The following is a 17,672-nucleotide window of genomic DNA, read 5'->3' as shown; positions in this document are numbered from 1 at the left end:
AGATGTTAAGTCCCATAGTTCTCAGAGCCATTTGAACTTTTTTTTATTTTTATTTTTTTTTATAGTAAGGATGTCAGAGAGATCCCTCTTATGTTCCTTTACCCTTACCACTGCACTCCTCTCGGTCGAAGTATGTAGTCAGACACATCCCTGGCATGATAAGGAATTGAACCGGACACCCTCCCTGGTAAAGCGGACTGACAAATTAGTCAGGCTACACTGTTTCTGCAATTTAAGTAGTTATCTTTGGAGAAAACATCTTTGAAATGAGAGGGATAAAATGAAGTAGTAATGTAACTCCACGGACTCATAGGAAAACGTGATATCGTTTGGCACTCTTTTGAAATACGGCATTGTTTAGAGTCGGTATGGAGGCATGCGGTCAGCACACCTTTCTCCCAGCCATTGTACACTTTCCAGGCCTTCGAGCCATTATTTCTCATCAAATATCTCCTCAGTTGGCCTGAGTAGGATGATACACACCATCCGACTTATCGCTTCTGTGAGTGACAAAACATCCCTGGCATGATAAGGAATTGAACCGGACACCCTCCCTGGTAAAGCGGACTGACAAATTAGTCAGGTAGAAATTAGAGGTGACCACTTACCCACACACAAACAACGCACTCAATCTTGTCTGTGCAGATAGAAGAGGGAATGGAAATTCCCAGTCATGATGTATTATCCTGCGCCAGTACCAAATTTAAAGCTCGTCCAGGGCCAGTAAGCACGGATGAAGAACGTCGTGCGCTACAGTACACGCGACGCTTAAAATCTAATTGTCATTATAAGTCCACACCATCAATTAATTACAATATGCAACCATACCTCTTCTCGCATTGCGTCATTTATAACGATAGCGATGGCACGGAAGCATGACGTTCACCATTCCTTGCCATCTCCCGCCCTTCTCAAGATACACTATGTGATCAAAAGTATCCGGACACCCTCACAAACATCCGTTTTTCATATTAGGTGTATTCTGCTGCTGCCTACTGCCAGGTACTCCATATCAGCGACCTCAATAGTCACTAGACATCGTGAGTGAGCAGAATGGGCCGCTCCGCTGAACTCAAGGACTTCGAATGTGGTCAGATTATTGGGTGTCACTTCTGTCATACGTCTGTACGCGAGATTTTCAAACTCCTAAATATCCCTAGGTCCACTGTGTTCGATGTGATAGGGAAGTGGAAACGTGAAGGGATACATACAACACAAAAGCGTGCAGGCCTATCTCATCTGTTCTCTGTCAGAAATGTGTAGTAGGCAGACATCTATTCAGACCATCACACGGAAATTCCGAACGGCATCAGGATCCACTTCAAGTACTATGACAGTTAGGCGGGAGGTGAGAAAAGCTGGATTTCATGTTCGAACGGCAGCTAATAAGCCACACATCACGCCGGTAAATGCCAAACAACGCCTCAATTGTTGTAAGGAGCGTAAACATTCGGCGATTTAACAGTGGAAAAACGTTTTGTGGGGTGACGAATTACGGTACATAATGTGGCAATCCGATGTCAGGGTGTGGATATGGGGAATGCCCGGTGAACGTCATGTGCCAGCGAGTACAGTGCCAACAGTAAAATTCGGATGCGGTGGTATTATGGTGTGGTCGTGTTTTTCATTGCCGTCCGGAGTGGCCGAGCGGTTCTAGGCGCTACAGTCTGGAACTGCGGGACCGCTACGGTCGCGGGTTCAGATCCTGCCTCGGGCATGGATGTGTGTGATGTTCTTAAGTTAGTTAGGTTTAAGTTCTAGGGGACTGATGACCTCAGCAGTTAAGTCCCATAGTGCTCAGAGCCATCTGAACCATTTTTGTTTTTCATGGAGGGGCCTTCCAGTCCTTGTTTTCCGTGGCACTATCCCAACAAAGGTATACATTGATGTTTTAAGCACCTTCTTGGTTCCCACTGTTGAAGAGCAATTCGGGGATGGGTTATGTCATGATTTAGATGAAGAGTTGTGCAGTACTCGTTGGTCACTGTCAGCGATTATTTCGTAATGAGGTCCACAAGAGTTCGAATGAATTTATAGAGGCAATAACTTTGAAACAATTATGAGTTACAAAAAGGATATTTCAATAATAAGAGAGAAGAAGCACAAAAGTAAGAACTAGTGAAAAAGAAATTAGAGAAATTAATTTTAGGTGCGATTATAGACGGAACACAGGTACGTGAGGAAGGTTTAGCGCACTAGCAAGACCTAGGTGATCTGTGCTGCAGCAGTCATTGACTGCCGTTTGCAATTTCTTTGGCTCTGAGTTTCACAAAAATGTTGAAGAATAAGTGGGAGGTAAAAAAATACTTCACTAAAACTAGAAAAGGGCACAGTGAAATAACAAAAATTGGAGAGCGGAGATGAGAAATGGTTTATGCTGCGATCTCTTTTAAAGTGCTGGAAAGTAAAAAAGGCAAAGGATAAGAATGCAAGAGCGATAAAAAAATTAAAGACCTGGAATGACAATAAGGCATTCCGCCGAACAAGCAGACCTTTATAATAATTGGAAAGAAAATTTGAGACCTGTATTACCCAAAAATTAATAGGGTTCTTTAAATGTAAATTAAATCCCGCTATAAGATATCAGCAGTCGATATAAGACCGTATGGGGCATTAATGAAGGCCTCCTTTGCTTATTGACTCCTGTATTGCACATCACATAATTACATCGAATGAGACAGCCTTAGAGACTTAACATTAAAATATCCATAGTGCTTGAGCAGTACATAACAACAACAGCAGAAACAACAACAACAAATACAATAATAATAATTATAATTATAATAGTTATGGATCGTACAAAAAGCAATAGGTCGTTTTTCTGCCCTATGCTGGAACACTCTTAGGGAGTGGCCTACTCATATACGACCGGCAACGACAATATTTTGCCTCGTAATATTAAAGCCCTAGGCTTCCCAAAACAGATTATTGTAATGCTTGCCTTGTTGTGTGAAGCTTGAGTTGGTCACAGCAGACTTTAAAATCCAGTGACACACGCAAACATCTGTTTCATGGTCATCTACATTTTTATTAATTTGGTCTAAAGTAAAGTTAAGTTTCGAGATACATTACATAGAGTTCTTGTTACTATCAGAGAGAAGGGCTGCAGCTAAGAAACAGTGACTGAAGAAATAATGACGCATACAAAGGCGAGCATGCTGCAACTGTGGCAGGTGGTCCTGTAGCCGAGAGCAATAAGGTGAGATCAGCCAAGCTCTAGAGAATAGTTGTTAACGAAGACCGAAAGATACAGCTTTTTATATTTTTACTGTATGTTTAATTACACTGAACTTTATATCTGTTGAAACATTTCTGTTATCATACCGATGCGAAAAGATCGGAAGGCAACATAATCCCTCACGAAAATGTAGGACTTAAAATTAGTGCACGCCGAAGTCAATCAGCGCTAGGGTCAGGCAGAGAGAACACAGCGTGCCACACCTAATTTGATGTTTCTACATTATGCAATGTATAGTTATATTAAAGTGACCACTTGTCACAAGCCTAAATGACAAGCTTTTGCGGCGTAGACCGCTGTGAGACGTGGAAGAAGAGAATCGGTGCACTTCTGGAAGGTACCATCAGGGATATGGAGCTATGGTGACTCCAGTGCCGTGTCCAGTTGTTCTATGTTTGATGGTTGAGGAGCCATGGCGTGAACAGCTAGATAGCGGTGGTCCCACAGATTCGCAATTGAGCTAAAATCCTGGGAGTCTGGTGGTCATGGGATTACGGTTAACTCTTCCTGGTGCTCTCTGTACCATGCACACATTGCGGGCTGTGTGATACGTTGCATTGTCCTGCTGGAAGATACTGCAGCCCTGACAAAAAAACAGACTGCACCTAGGGGTGGACATGGTCCCCAGGGATAGATGCATACTTGAGTTGATCTATTGTTCCTTCCAGAATCGCCGGCCAGTGTGGCCGAGCGGTTCTAGGCGCTTCAGTCTGACACCGCGCGACCGCTACGGTCGCAGGTTCGAATCCTGCCTCGAGCATGGATGTGTGTGATGTCCTTAGGTTAGTTAGTTTTTAGTAGTTATAAGTTCTATGGGACTCATGATCTCAGATGTTAAGTCCCATAGTGCTCATAGCAATTTTGAACCTTCCAGAATCACTAGATCATCGCCACGAACACATTCCCCAGGACATAACGCTACCTCCTCCGGCCTAGATCCTTTGCGTTCAGGCCTTTCACGCTGTATCTTCGCGGACATTTGTCCGTTGGAGCGTAATTCATAATTTATCTGTAAAGGACACCTATCGCCACTCAGTAGTCGTCCAGCTGCAGGTTTGCCATGCAAATTCCCGCCTTCGTTGCTGATGAACACCAGCCAGAATGGGTGCATGAAGGAGGCACCTGCTTCGGAGGCCCATACGCACCAATGTTCGCAGAACGGTCCTTGGGCGGACACTGCTGGTAGCCCCTTGGTTTATCAGACCGGTCAGCTGCTCAGTAGTTGCAAATCTGTACACCGCTACACATCTCCCCTGCCGTCGTTCACCCGTGTCATCTATCGCCTGTGGTACACCACAGCTCTCTTCACTGGTTTCCGATAGCGCCATGCACGGTATACTTTAACGACGGCATAACGCGAACAGTTTACAAACTTAAACGTTTCGTAAATGGTTCCCCTTTAGACCTAAAAGCCAATGATGATGCCCTTTTGGACGTTAGATAAGTCACTACGTTTCCGCTTTACGACAACGCCTGCTTTGTTTTCGGGACTCCCTCGACACGCTTTATATACCTTCGAAAGCTATTGCCGCCACCTGCCGCCTGCACACATCGAACATTGACCGTTGATGCATTAATGTAATGGGACCGTGTATAATTAGATCACGGGAGTGCTCAGATGTGATAAATGCCACGCCACATTTCATTTAATATGATGTTTCGTACAGGTGAAACAGCTGAACTATGAGAAAATGGTCGTGAAAGTAGGATTTTTTTGGAAACGTATTGATGTTCAAGCAGGCAGAACAAGGCAGAACAGCTGGCTGCATCCGACAAACGACTTACGTGTACATAAATGTATGTGCTCTTCAGAAATCTGTAAGTACAATTCAGGAACTAATATTTACTTGTATTTAAACAGCAAGGAGCATTCTTCGTGTTTAACAAAAAAAAAAGTTCAAATGTGTGTGAAATCTTATGGGGCTTAACTTCCAAGGTCATCAGTCCCTAAGCTTACACACTACTTAAATTATCTTAAGGACCAACACACGCACCCATGCCCGAGGGAGGACTCGAACCTCCGCCGGGACCAGCCGCACAGCCCATGACTGCCGGACCTTGTGTTTAACAGCCATAACAATAAAAAAAAACACTGATAATGCTGCTGCCGGCCGGTGTGGCCGAGCGGTTCTATGCGCTTCAGTCTGGAACCCCTGACCGCTACGGTCGCAGGTTCGAACCCTGCCTCGGGCATTGGTGTTTGTGATGTCCTTAGGTTAGTTGGGTTTAAGTAGTTCTAAGTTCTAGAGGACTGATAACCTCAGATGTTAAACAAAACTTACTATAACACTGTACACAAATGTGTGTTTATCTCTGCAAAACCTTTAAATTATCGGGCAATGTTTTACTTCATTGGATGCAGCACAGTAACTAAGACGAATAAAGAATAGAAATTCAGTTATTTATCGAGCAAAGATGTACTTATATAAGGAAGAATCAACGTTTTTCCCCAAATAGTTTTCTTGAAATCGGATGATAATTATTTCACTTGCGACTCGTATGCCTGCAAATCGCGTCGCTGACAATTCTTGTGCGAAATCAAAAAAATGACTCTGCGACGGTATCAAATAGGGAATTTCTTGACCCTCGCTATCGGGTGCAAAATTTTAGGGTTTCCCTTAATAGGTCAGGCGTGAACCACACTCAGGAAGCGGCTACTAGGGTAACGGAATACGTGTGGCGTGCACATGGGGCTTTTTAGTCTGGCACTGAGCACTATGGGACTTAACTTCTGAGGTCATCAGTCCCCTTGAACTTAGAACTAATTAAACCTAACTAACCTAAGGAAATCACACACATCCATGCCCGAGGCAGGATTCTAACCTGCGACCGTAGCAGCAGCGCGTTTCCGGACTGAAGCACCTAGAACAGCCCGGCCACAGCGGCCGGCCTGTTCTGGATGTCTTTTCCGAAAATTACCTTGAGCAGATAGTGAACCAACTCGTGAGGGTAACGTAGTAGACTACATGGCAACAAACAAACCAGTACTTACCGAATCAGTTAACGTAGAGGAAGGTATCAGTGATCAAAAGGCTATGACAGCGTCTATGACAACGGGGACTGCAAAGAATGTTAGGAAAGGTAGGAAGATGGATTTGATCACCAAGGGTGACCGGATACAAATTTCAGGATATCTCAAGAGTCAGCATGAAGTATTTGGTGATGAGGACGTAGATAAGGGGAACAAATGAAAAAAATTCAAAGCCATCGTTCAATATGCCCTAATCAAGTATGTTCCGAGTAAGGTTTTAAGGGGTGGGAAAGATGAACCGTGGTTTAAAAGCTGTATTAGAAAAGATGTAAGTAAACAAAGAACACTTCTTCTTTAATTCAAGAGAAGTAAAAAGCTAGTTGACAAAAGAATTGATCGAAGCGAAAATGATCGTAAGGAGAGCACTGAGAGAAGCGTTCAATGATTTTCAAAGTATGGCATTGTCAATCGATATGAGTAAAAACCCCAAGAGATATTGGTCGTATGCAAAATGAGTAAGTGAGTAAAAATTCTATTCATTCTCTCAGCGGCCACACCAGCACCGAAACTGAAAGTAACAGAGAGAAGGTCGAAACACTGAATTCTGTCTTCAGAAGTTGTTTCACCGCGGAAGATCGTAACACTGTCCTTCCTTTCAATCGTCGTACGAACGTCGAAATAGCAGATATTGAGATAACCGATCGTCAGTTGGAAAGCAGCTACAATCGCTTAGAAGTGGAACGGCGTCAGGACCAGATGAAATACCTATAACATTCTATAAAGATTATGAGAAAGAACTTGCTTCCCTTGTAGCAGTAATTCATCATAGATCGCTTGAGCAACGAAAGGTACCTAACGACAGGAAAAAAAGCGCAGGTCAATCCCATTTTTAAGAAAGGTCGTAAGACAAATGCAAATAATTATAGACCTATGTCGTTGACGTCAATCTGTTGTATAATCATGGAACATGTTTTATGCTCAAGAATTATGACGTTTTTGGAAAATGAGCATCTCCTCTATAAAAACCAACATGGATTTCGCAGAGGTCCTGCGAAACTCATCTCGCTCTGTTGCTCCATGAGATCCACAGCGCAGCTAGCAACGGCGCTCAGGTTGATGCCGTGTTCCTTAATTTCAGTAAGGTATTTGACACCGCCCCGCATTGCCGTTTAACGGAAAAAAATACGATCTTACGGAGTATCGGAGCAGATTAGCGTTTGGATTCAAGCCTTTCTTGCAGATATAACTCAAGACTTTGCTCTTAACTGAACAAAATCGAGAGATTTAAGGGTAATGCCCGGAGTGCTACAGGGAAGTGTGATAGGACCGTCGCTGTTTACATTATATAGAAATGAGCTAATAGAAAGTGTCGGATGCTCTTTAACGCTATTCGCAGATGGTGCAGTTTTGTATACCAAAGTAGCAAGGCCAGAAGATAATAAGAGTTTGCAGAACGACCTGCAGAGAATTGATGAATGGTGCAGGCTCTGACAGATGACCCTGAACGTAAGTAAATGTAACATATTGCTTATACACAGGAAAAGAAATGCAGAACTGTACAGCTACACTATTAATGACAAACAACTAGAGACAGTTTCTGCCATAAAATATCCAGGCGTAATAAAACAGATAGTGGGGAAAACATATACCAGACTCAGATCCATCGGAAGAATCTTAAGGAAATGTAACTCATCCACGCAAGAAGTGGTTTATAAGGCGCTTGTTCGCCAGATTCTTGAGTATTGTTCATCTGTCTGGCATTCCTATCAAGTAGGACTGATAGAAGAGATAGAGAAGATCCAACGAAGAGCGGCGCGTTTCGTCAAGGGATGGTTTAGCTGGCGAGAGAGCGTTACGGAGATACTAAACAAACTCCACTGGCAGCCGTTACAAGAGGGGCCTTGTGCACAACGGAGAAATTTTGTTATTGAAATTTCGGGGCAGCACTTTTCAGCATGAGTTGAACAACATACACTACTGGCCATTAAAATTGCTACACCACGAAGTTGTCGTGCTACAGATGCGAAATTTAACCGACAAGAAGAAGATGCTGTGATATGCAAATGATTAGCTTTTCAGAGCATTCGCGCAAGGTTGGCGCCGGTGACGACACCTACAACGTGCTGACGTGAGGAAAGTTTCCAACCGATTTCTCATCCACAAATAGCAGTTGACCAGCTTTGCCTGGTGCAACGTTGTTGTGATGCCTCGTGTAAGGAGGAAAAATGCGTACCATTACGTTTCCGACTTTGATAAAGCTCGGATTGTAGCCTATCGCGAATGCGGTTTATCGTATCGCAACATTGCTGCTCGCGTTGATCGAGATCCAATGACTGTTAGCAGAATATGGAATCGGTGGGTTCAGGAGGGTAATACGGAACGCCGTGCTGGATCCCAACATCCTCGTATCACTAGCAGTCGAGATGACAGGCATGTTATCCGCATGGCTGTAACGGATCGTGCAGCCACGTCTCGATCCCTGAGTCAATAAACGGGGACGTTTACAAGACAACAACCATCTGCACGAACAGTTCGACGACGTTTACAGCAGCATGGACCATCATCTCGGACACCATGGTTGCGGTTGCTCTTAACGCTGCATCACAGGCAGGAGCGCGTACTCAACGACGAACCTGGGTGCACGAATGGCAAAACGTCATTTTTTCGGATGAATCCAGGTTCTGTTTACAGCATCATGATGGTCGCATCCGTGTTCGGCGACATCGCGGTGAACGCACATTGGAAGCGCGCATTCGTCATCGCCATACTGGCGTATCACCCGACGTGATGGTATGGGGTGCCATTGGTTACACATCTTGGTCACCTCTTCTTCGTATTGACAGCACTTTGAACAGTGGACGTTATATTTCAGACGTGTTATGACCCATGACTCTACCCTTCATTCGATCGCTGCAAAACCCTACCTTTCAGCAGGATAATGCCTGACCGCATGTTGTAGGTCCTGTTCGGGCCTTTCTGGATACAGGAAATGTTCGACTGCTGCCCTGGCCAGCACATTCTCCAGATCTGTCACCACTTGAAAACGTCTGGTCAATGGTGGGCGAGCAACTGGCTCGTCACAATACGCCAGTCACTATTATTGATGAACTGTGGTATCGTGTTGAAGCTGCACGGGCAGCTGTACCTGTACACGCCATCGAAGCACTGTTTGACTAAATGCCCAGACGTATCAAGGACGTTATTACGGCAAGAGGTGGTTGTTCTGGGTATTGATTTCTCAGGATCTATGCACCCAAATTACGTGAAAATGTAATCACATATCAGTTCTGGTATAATATATTTGTCCAAAGAATACCCGTTTATCATCTGCATTTCTTCTTCGTGTAGCAATTTTAATGGCCCGTAGTGTATTACTTCGCTCCACATACATATCACGTACTGAATACGAGGAGAAAATTCCAGAAATTAGAACCAATTCAGAGGCTTACCGACAATCATTCTTACCACTCACTATTCGCGAGTGGACAGGGTTGCAGGGACCAGACAGTGGTACCGAAAGTACCCTCCGCCATACGCCATTAGGTGGCTTGCGGAGTATGATGTAGATGCAGACGAAGGTGAAGAAACGAGAGGCGAAAATGATATTATAACTGTGGTTTTTAACGAACACCGGTTTATTAGAAGGATATCATTGATAGATTCATTTTTCCCCTGAATTTTCACAGTTGTGTATATATGTAGAAAAGCAGGTTTATGAAAGAAGGAACACAAAGTTTCTGACCTGACATTCCGCTTTTGTAGTAGGCTTCGTACATCCTACTAAAAGGTTCAAGGATGATGTAAATCTTAGATGTGAAACAATATTGACATATCTGTTTGTTTGTCTGTGCTGTGATTCATTCCTAGAGGCGTTTAAAGGGAGAAACTTATGTATTTATTTCGTACCAAGAGCGGTGCAGCAGAGAACGGAAGGAAAAAATGGTTCAAATGGCTCTGAGCACTATCGGACTCAACGTCTGAGGCCATCAGTCCCCTAGAACTTAGAACTACGTAAACCTAACTAACCTAAGGACATCACATACAGCCATGCCTGAGGCAGGATTCGAACCTGCGACTGTAGCGGTCTCGCGGTTCCAGATTTAGCGAGAAAGGCAGAGAAAATTGTCACTTCCGGCTTTCCAGGAATATTCATCACGCGGGAGAAGGACAATGCAGCAGGATCAGAATACATGAAGCAGCCGTAACTCGGTTACGCAGGACGGACAGATGTGTAGGGCGACAACAAAGCAGTCAAAGGGTTAAAAAACAATATCCCGTCACCACTTGCCATTTCATTAGAAACGAATGTTACTGACCAGCTATAAGCAGTTGTTATGCCGAGTTTATTCCTAACACTGACAGTTGCCCGCTTGACCTCGACAATTCACTTTGATGTAGATGAATGTTGTTTCAATTTCGACCACTCAAATTCCTCAAACATTAAAACTCTGCGGAAACTTTCATCACACCCAAAGAAACCAAATTCCGAACAATATCGCATATGCACCAGTTGTCCTGTAAAACGTGCAAACTTTATGGCCACTTCGCAAGCGACAGTCAGGAATCTACATCTACATCTACATGACTACTCTGTAATTCACATTTAAGTGCTTGGCAGAGGGTTCATCGAACCACTATCATACTATCTCTCTACTATTCCACTCCCGAACAGCGAGCGGGAAAAACGAACACCTAAACCTTTCTGTTCGACCTCTGATTTCTCTTATTTTATTTTTAAGATCATTCCTACCTATGTAGGTTGGGCTCAACAAAATATTTTCGCATTCGGAAGAGAAAGTTGGTGACTGAAATTTCGTAAAAAGGTCTCGCCGCGACGAAAAACGTCTATGCTGTAATGACTTCCATCCCAACTCGTGTATCATATCTGCCACACTCTCTCCCCTATAACGCGATAATACAAAACGAGCTGCCCTTCTTTGCACCCTCTCGATGTCCTCCGTCAATCCCACCTGGTAAGGATCCCACACCGCGCAGCAATATTCTAACAGAGGACGAACGAGTGTAGTGTAAGCTGTCTCTTTAGTGGACTTGTTGCATCTTCTAAGTGTCCTGCCAATGAAACGCAACCTTTGGCTCGCCTTCCCGACAATATTATCTATGTGGTCCTTCCAAACGAAGTTGTTCGTCATTTTAACACCCAGGTACTTAGTTGAATTGACAGCCTTGAGAATTGTACTATTTATCGAGTAATCGAATTCCAACGGATTTCTTTTGGAACTCATGTGGATCATCTCACACTTTTCGTTATTTAGCGTCAACTGCCACCTGACACACCATACAGCAATCTTTTCTAAATCGCTTTGCAGCTGATACTGGTCTTCGGATGACCTTACTAGACGGTAAATTACAGCATCATCTGCGAAAAGTCTAAGAGAACTGCTCAGATTGTCACCCAGGTCATTTATATAGATCAGGAACAGTAGAGGTCCCAGGACGCTTCCCTGGGGAACACCTGATATCACTTCAGTTTTACTCGATGATTTGCCGTCTATTACTACGAACTGCGACCTTCTTGACAGGAAATCACGAATCCAGTCGCACAACTGAGACGATACCCCATAGCTCCGCAGCTTGATTAGAAGTCGCTTGTGAGGAACGGTGTCAACAGCTTTCCGGAAATCTAGAAATACGGAATCAACTTGAGATCCCCTGTCGATAGTGGCCATTACTTCGTGCGAATACAGAGCTAGCTGCGTTGCACAAGAGCGATGTTTTCTGAAGCCATGCTGATTACGTGTCAATAGATCGTTCTATGTGTTGGGCTATGTGCAATGAAGATAATATCGAAACAAACTCGTTGTTTATTACTGACAACCAATAAGCCGTGAATTAGGTTAATGATTTAGGTACTCCAAGTGATGGAAGAACTGTTGGTTGGTAACTTGAGCAACAACTTGTACCGAATATACAAAATGGCGAGGTCAACATTAGAATTTGTAATCTCCGGCAAATATTTTTCGCTCGATTCATTTTTGGCTAGGTGTGTAGTCCTACGCCTCGTTTCAGACATTACTATCACTGGCTATGGAATACTTGTGTTCACTCACGTACTTGATCAGGGTTGTGTAATCATGGTACACTATGCGACGTATGCTGAAAAACGGAAATGTTTCGCAGTAGTGAACACAAACCATGAAATGAACGCAACACACTGCTGGACGCGAATGAAAAAATATGTGGTTACCGCTAAATGGCGACTCTTCTGGGGAAATACTTCAATGTATCCTTAGTGTTGAGGGGCGCGAAGTGAGGAGTACTGAGCACTGTGTGAAGACGTGACAGCTCTAGCAGGAAACTGTGGGCTCAACGTCGATGATCAAGTGATAAGCGAGAAATAAACACATGTGAAAATGAGAAAGGACGAGGAAGGTAAGCTGAGGACTGCATAGTTATCGAGGCTACAAACCTTTAATCAAATACGAATGACTGAAACTATGACTGCAGTAACCGTGCCGGCTTTAAAATAAAATACACTCCTGGAAATGGAAAAAAGAACACATTGACACAGGTGTGTCAGACCCACCATACTTGCTCCGGACACTGCGAGAGGGCTGTACAAGTAATGATCACACGCACGGCACAGCGGACACACCAGGAAACGCGGTGTTGGCCGTCGAATGGCGCTAGCTGCGCAGCATTTGTGCACCGCCGCCGTCAGTGTCAGCCAGTTTGCCGTGGCATACGGAGCTCCATCGCAGTCTTTAACACTGGTAGCATGCCGCGACAGCGTGGACGTGAACCGTATGTGCAGTTGACGGACTTAGAGCGAGGGCGTATAGTGGGCATGCGGGAGGCCGGGTGCACGTCCCGCCGAATTGCTCAGCACGTGGGGCGTGAGGTCTCCACAGTACATCGATGTTGTCGCCAGTGGTCGGCGGAAGGTGCACGTGCCCGTCGACCTGGGACCGGACCGCAGGAACGCACGGATGCACACCAAGACCGTAGGATCCTACGCAGTACCGTAGGGGACCACACCGCCACTTCCCAGCAAATTAGGGACACTGTTGCTCCTGGGGTATCGGCGAGGACCATTCGCAACCGTCTCCATGAAGCTGGGATACGGTCCCGCACACCGTTAGGCCGTCTTCCGCTCACGCCCCAACATCGAGCAGCCCGCCTCCAGTGGTGTCGCGACAGGCGTGAATGGAGGGACGAATGGAGACGTGTCGTCCTCAGCGATGAGAGTCGCTTCTGCCTTGGTGCCAATGATGGTCGTATGCGTGTTTGGCGCCGTGCAGGTGAGCGCCACAATCAGGACTGCATACGACCGAGGCACACAGGGCCAACACCCGGCATCATGGTGTGGGAAGCGATCTCCTACACTGGCCGTACACCTCTGGTGATCGTCGAGGGTACACTGAATAGTGCACAGTACATCCAAACCGTCATCGAACCCATCGTTCTACCATTCCTAGACCGGCAAGGGAACTGGCTGTTCCAACAGGACAATGCCCGTCCACATGTATCCCGTGCCACCCAACGTGCTCTAGAAGGTGTAAGTCAACTACCTTGGCCAGCACGATCTCCGGATCTGTCCCCCATAGAGCATGTTTGGGACTGGATGAAGCGTCGTCTCACGCGGTCTGCATGTCCAGCACGAACGCTGGTCCAACTGAGGCGACAGGTGGAAATGGCATGGCAAGCCGTTCCACAGGACTACATCCAGCATCTCTACGATCGTCTCCATGGGAGAATAGCAGCCTGCATTGCTGCGAAAGGTGGATATACACTGTACTAGTGCCGACATTGTGCATGCTCTGTTGCGTGTGTCTATGTGCCTGTGGTTTTGTCAGTGTGATCATGTGATGTATCTGACCCCAGGAATGTGTCAATAAAGTTTCCCCTTCCTGGGACAATGAATTCACGGTGTTCTTATTTCAATTTCCAGGAGTGTATAATGGTGTGATGGCCCTCAACTATGTGCCCTCAGAGTCATTTGTGACACATTGAATGTCTAGGGCTGGGAAACGTAGTTGCCACTGCTGAGTCTACAGTAATTAATATACACATGAGTCGAATGGTCGAAGATCCCTATCACTCGTTAATTGTGAATTTTTAATGCAACATTGTAGTTTATAAATGAAAGATTCCAATTAAATAAAATATGCAGGTAATATCTTAAAGAGTTTAAATGATAAGTACGACAGTAGAAGTACTTTTGAGAATGCAGTACATTTCTGAAAAACACTTATTGATGTCGATAGTCCTGCAATTAAATAAAATATAAGTTGAATAACAGGGAAACAATGGATTGCTACTGCACGTAATTAGCTATGAACAACATAGCTGGCGAGATAGTCACTTCTAAATGCACACTATGTATTCACTATAGAAGCCACGGAAATCTCACAAGTTCACAAGCCCGGACTCCAAAGTATTTCTATCTCTCTCGACCATGCGCTAACCGCTTCACACTCCAAGTCTCTCTCGCGAACGTGCGTCCCCTGCGCCGTACTGACCCGGACTCAGCGTGTCCTGTGCCATATTCTCAAGCCGCACTCTCCCCAACTCTCTCTGAATTCACTTCGGGAGGTGCCTCCCTTAGTAACGAGCGCTGTGACTGGCGACATTCGAAATAATGAATTTACATTTAAATAACTTGAAATTAAATAACTCTATTGTTGGACCATAAACAGGCTCTAGCACACTTTACTAAATACATAAAAAGTTAAATAAACGCATATAAAAAGTGTAGAACAGAAGTAAGTCAGTAGCCTAATGGCTCTGTGCTTTCTAAAACAAAGTAAATAACTGACCAATTTCCTCATGAATAGTATGTATGGGATGTAAACAAAGACAGAGATGAATAAATATGTTTATAAGCATGCTGCTACCGGTTTTTCGTGTAACTGTGGAGTACTTATGGTCTGACGCATTCGATAGTAACTGACCTCCAATAACTCACGTACTATTCAAGTTATTTGGCTGTAATTCATACCAATTTAGGTTTACACTAATAGCTTTCTAAAAACACGTCGATCGAGAAAACCAGATGAACCGTTTAGATTTTGGAAATTCGTTGCTGAGTGTTACTTGTATAATTTTCAGTCAGATACTAAACTTTAAACTAGTAAAGATATTGAAAATTAATTACACCATCAGAATCGCCGTGCAAATAATGGTAAAGTGCATGTTTCTTTTTGAGGTATCATGATTCATCTGACTACTATTAATTTCTATATGAACTGTGAAATGTCTGCCATTAAGGTTTCACAGTGTCCGTCATCTTTGGCGCCCCCTGCATGTCTCCTTTATAGACACAGCATCACCATGGAATTCCCAGCCACGCGGTCGATGGACCCCGGCTAACGTTCGGGACCACGTGGCCCCCGACGAGCCGCGGCGGGCCCGTCGACAGCCCCAGCGCGGCCGCGCCAACTGTGAAATTAGAATATTTCCAGGGCGCCGTAACTCGCCCGTTACCTCAAACACCTCCACTTATTAACATTCTGGCTTGTCAGAGTCTTCAGGATTAGCACCCTTCAGTTCATAAAAGTACATATAAAACAAATTGTGAAGATCAGAATTAAATTATTAAAACACAACTCCAATAGCGTCTACAAAATGTTTTGTAGTGCTGTGGGAGCAGCATGAATTTCGAAATAAATTTAAACTAACTTAAATTATGAACGAAATGGCGTATTAAATAAATTTCTGCATTTCATTTATGGATAAACAATTTTTTGACAAGAATATAATTTTCTAAATCCACTTTCACTTATGTGCGATTTTGTAAGCACTTCTTGTGACACTTACTCAGCGCTAAGGCGCCTTCTTGCACTACGTTTTCCGTCCCGTTACGCACGCTCACACGGATTTTAACACGAAGTATTGATCTACTCACATCGATGTTTTGACCAAATGCCTCGCAAAAATCGTGTCTGCCTCTGAATTCCGTTAATTGTGACAAATCTGTCTACAACGAAAACCAAAACTAGAAACCCCTCAACAAACCATTTTACAAAACCAACCAGAATTCTCGCTAAAGATTCCCACCAGAGGAAAACTATAGTTTATGAACAAGGTCACAAGGCAATCGACTGAATCACGGTAAACTTAAATTACCATAAGTTCTATTTAATTGACTTTAATCAATCCTTCCTACCTCTACGCCCCAAAAATTGCTTGCCCTTACAATTACAGTTTTAATACCCTTCAAACTGACCACAAAATCCTTTGCCACACTCCTATACAAAGCATAAATCAATGCATATTTTCTTAAATCCATTAGGTCACTGACCTCCACACACACTCAGTGAATAAACCTCCCTCTTTTTCACACGTACAGTGCCACAATAAACTAACAAATCACTAATGAATCCCCAAATAAACACATAAATTATCCTTCCAAAATTACGACCACTAATTACAGGTTAGAACAGCTTTTCACTTCTGCCTAATCAGTCTCACTAGAATCACACTCCTCCTTCATATGTCAATTTGTACGAACTTCATTACACAAACTATCCCCATCCACAATATTTACTTCAGCCCTCTCTAAGTTTTCTGTTAGTTCTTCATCACATTTCGCCGATTCACTACCCACAGCAAGCAAAACTGTACTGTTTTTCCCGTCCAAAATATCGACACTCGCAGCTTCAACAAAATCACACATCAATTCACTGTTAAACACTTTGTCATCCTGAAATAAAATATCAATGCCTAATCCATAATCACCATAAATTTTATACGGTCGCAGGTTAGAATCCTGCCTCGGGCATGGATGTGTGTGATGTCCTTAGGTTAGTTAGGTTTAAGTAGTTCTAAGTTCTAGGGGACTGAAGACAACAGCTGTTAAGTCCCATAGTGCTCAGAGCCATTTGAACAATTTTTGACCCATAAATATTCATCTCAGCATACTGATCTGCTGATAAACCATTTAAAACACTATATGAATTCACATCATAAACATTACTTTCCTCCATCGACAAATTAACTTTACATGAATCATACTAACTTGATCCTCCGCCCCTACGTTACAAAAATTGCTGCTACCTTGCCGTACATTTTTGGGACTTCCAGCCTTGCTACAATCCGCTGTGATCGGACACAAATCTGTACATACACCCATTTCTACGCCCTATTCATCCAGATTAACCCACGATCTTACTTTGCATACATTCTCACATTCATGCTCTGACAAACGTTTTAGATCCACACGTCCATCAATAAGTTTTGTTACACCCTCATTCATGACTAAAAACGCGTAAATTCCTTCCTCCGAAGTATCAATACCAGTAGCTTTTACATAATTACATAAATTACCATTACACTGTTCCTTTAAACAGAAAGCATCTACCTCCGCTGATACGTTTTTAACTTCAACTGCTGGCGAGACCAACGCTAAGCCTCCCGTAGTAATATCGACGCTTTCCGCCGAAACACCATCACCCCCACTTGCGGCTGGCGAGTCCAAAGCTACGCTGCCTTCACTAACATCGA

The sequence above is a fragment of the Schistocerca gregaria genome, chromosome X (assembly GCF_023897955.1).
Source record: "Schistocerca gregaria isolate iqSchGreg1 chromosome X, iqSchGreg1.2, whole genome shotgun sequence".
Taxonomy (NCBI): domain Eukaryota; kingdom Metazoa; phylum Arthropoda; class Insecta; order Orthoptera; family Acrididae; genus Schistocerca; species Schistocerca gregaria.
The sequence above is the reverse complement of the archived record's forward strand: the minus strand, read 5'-3'. Positions refer to the sequence as shown.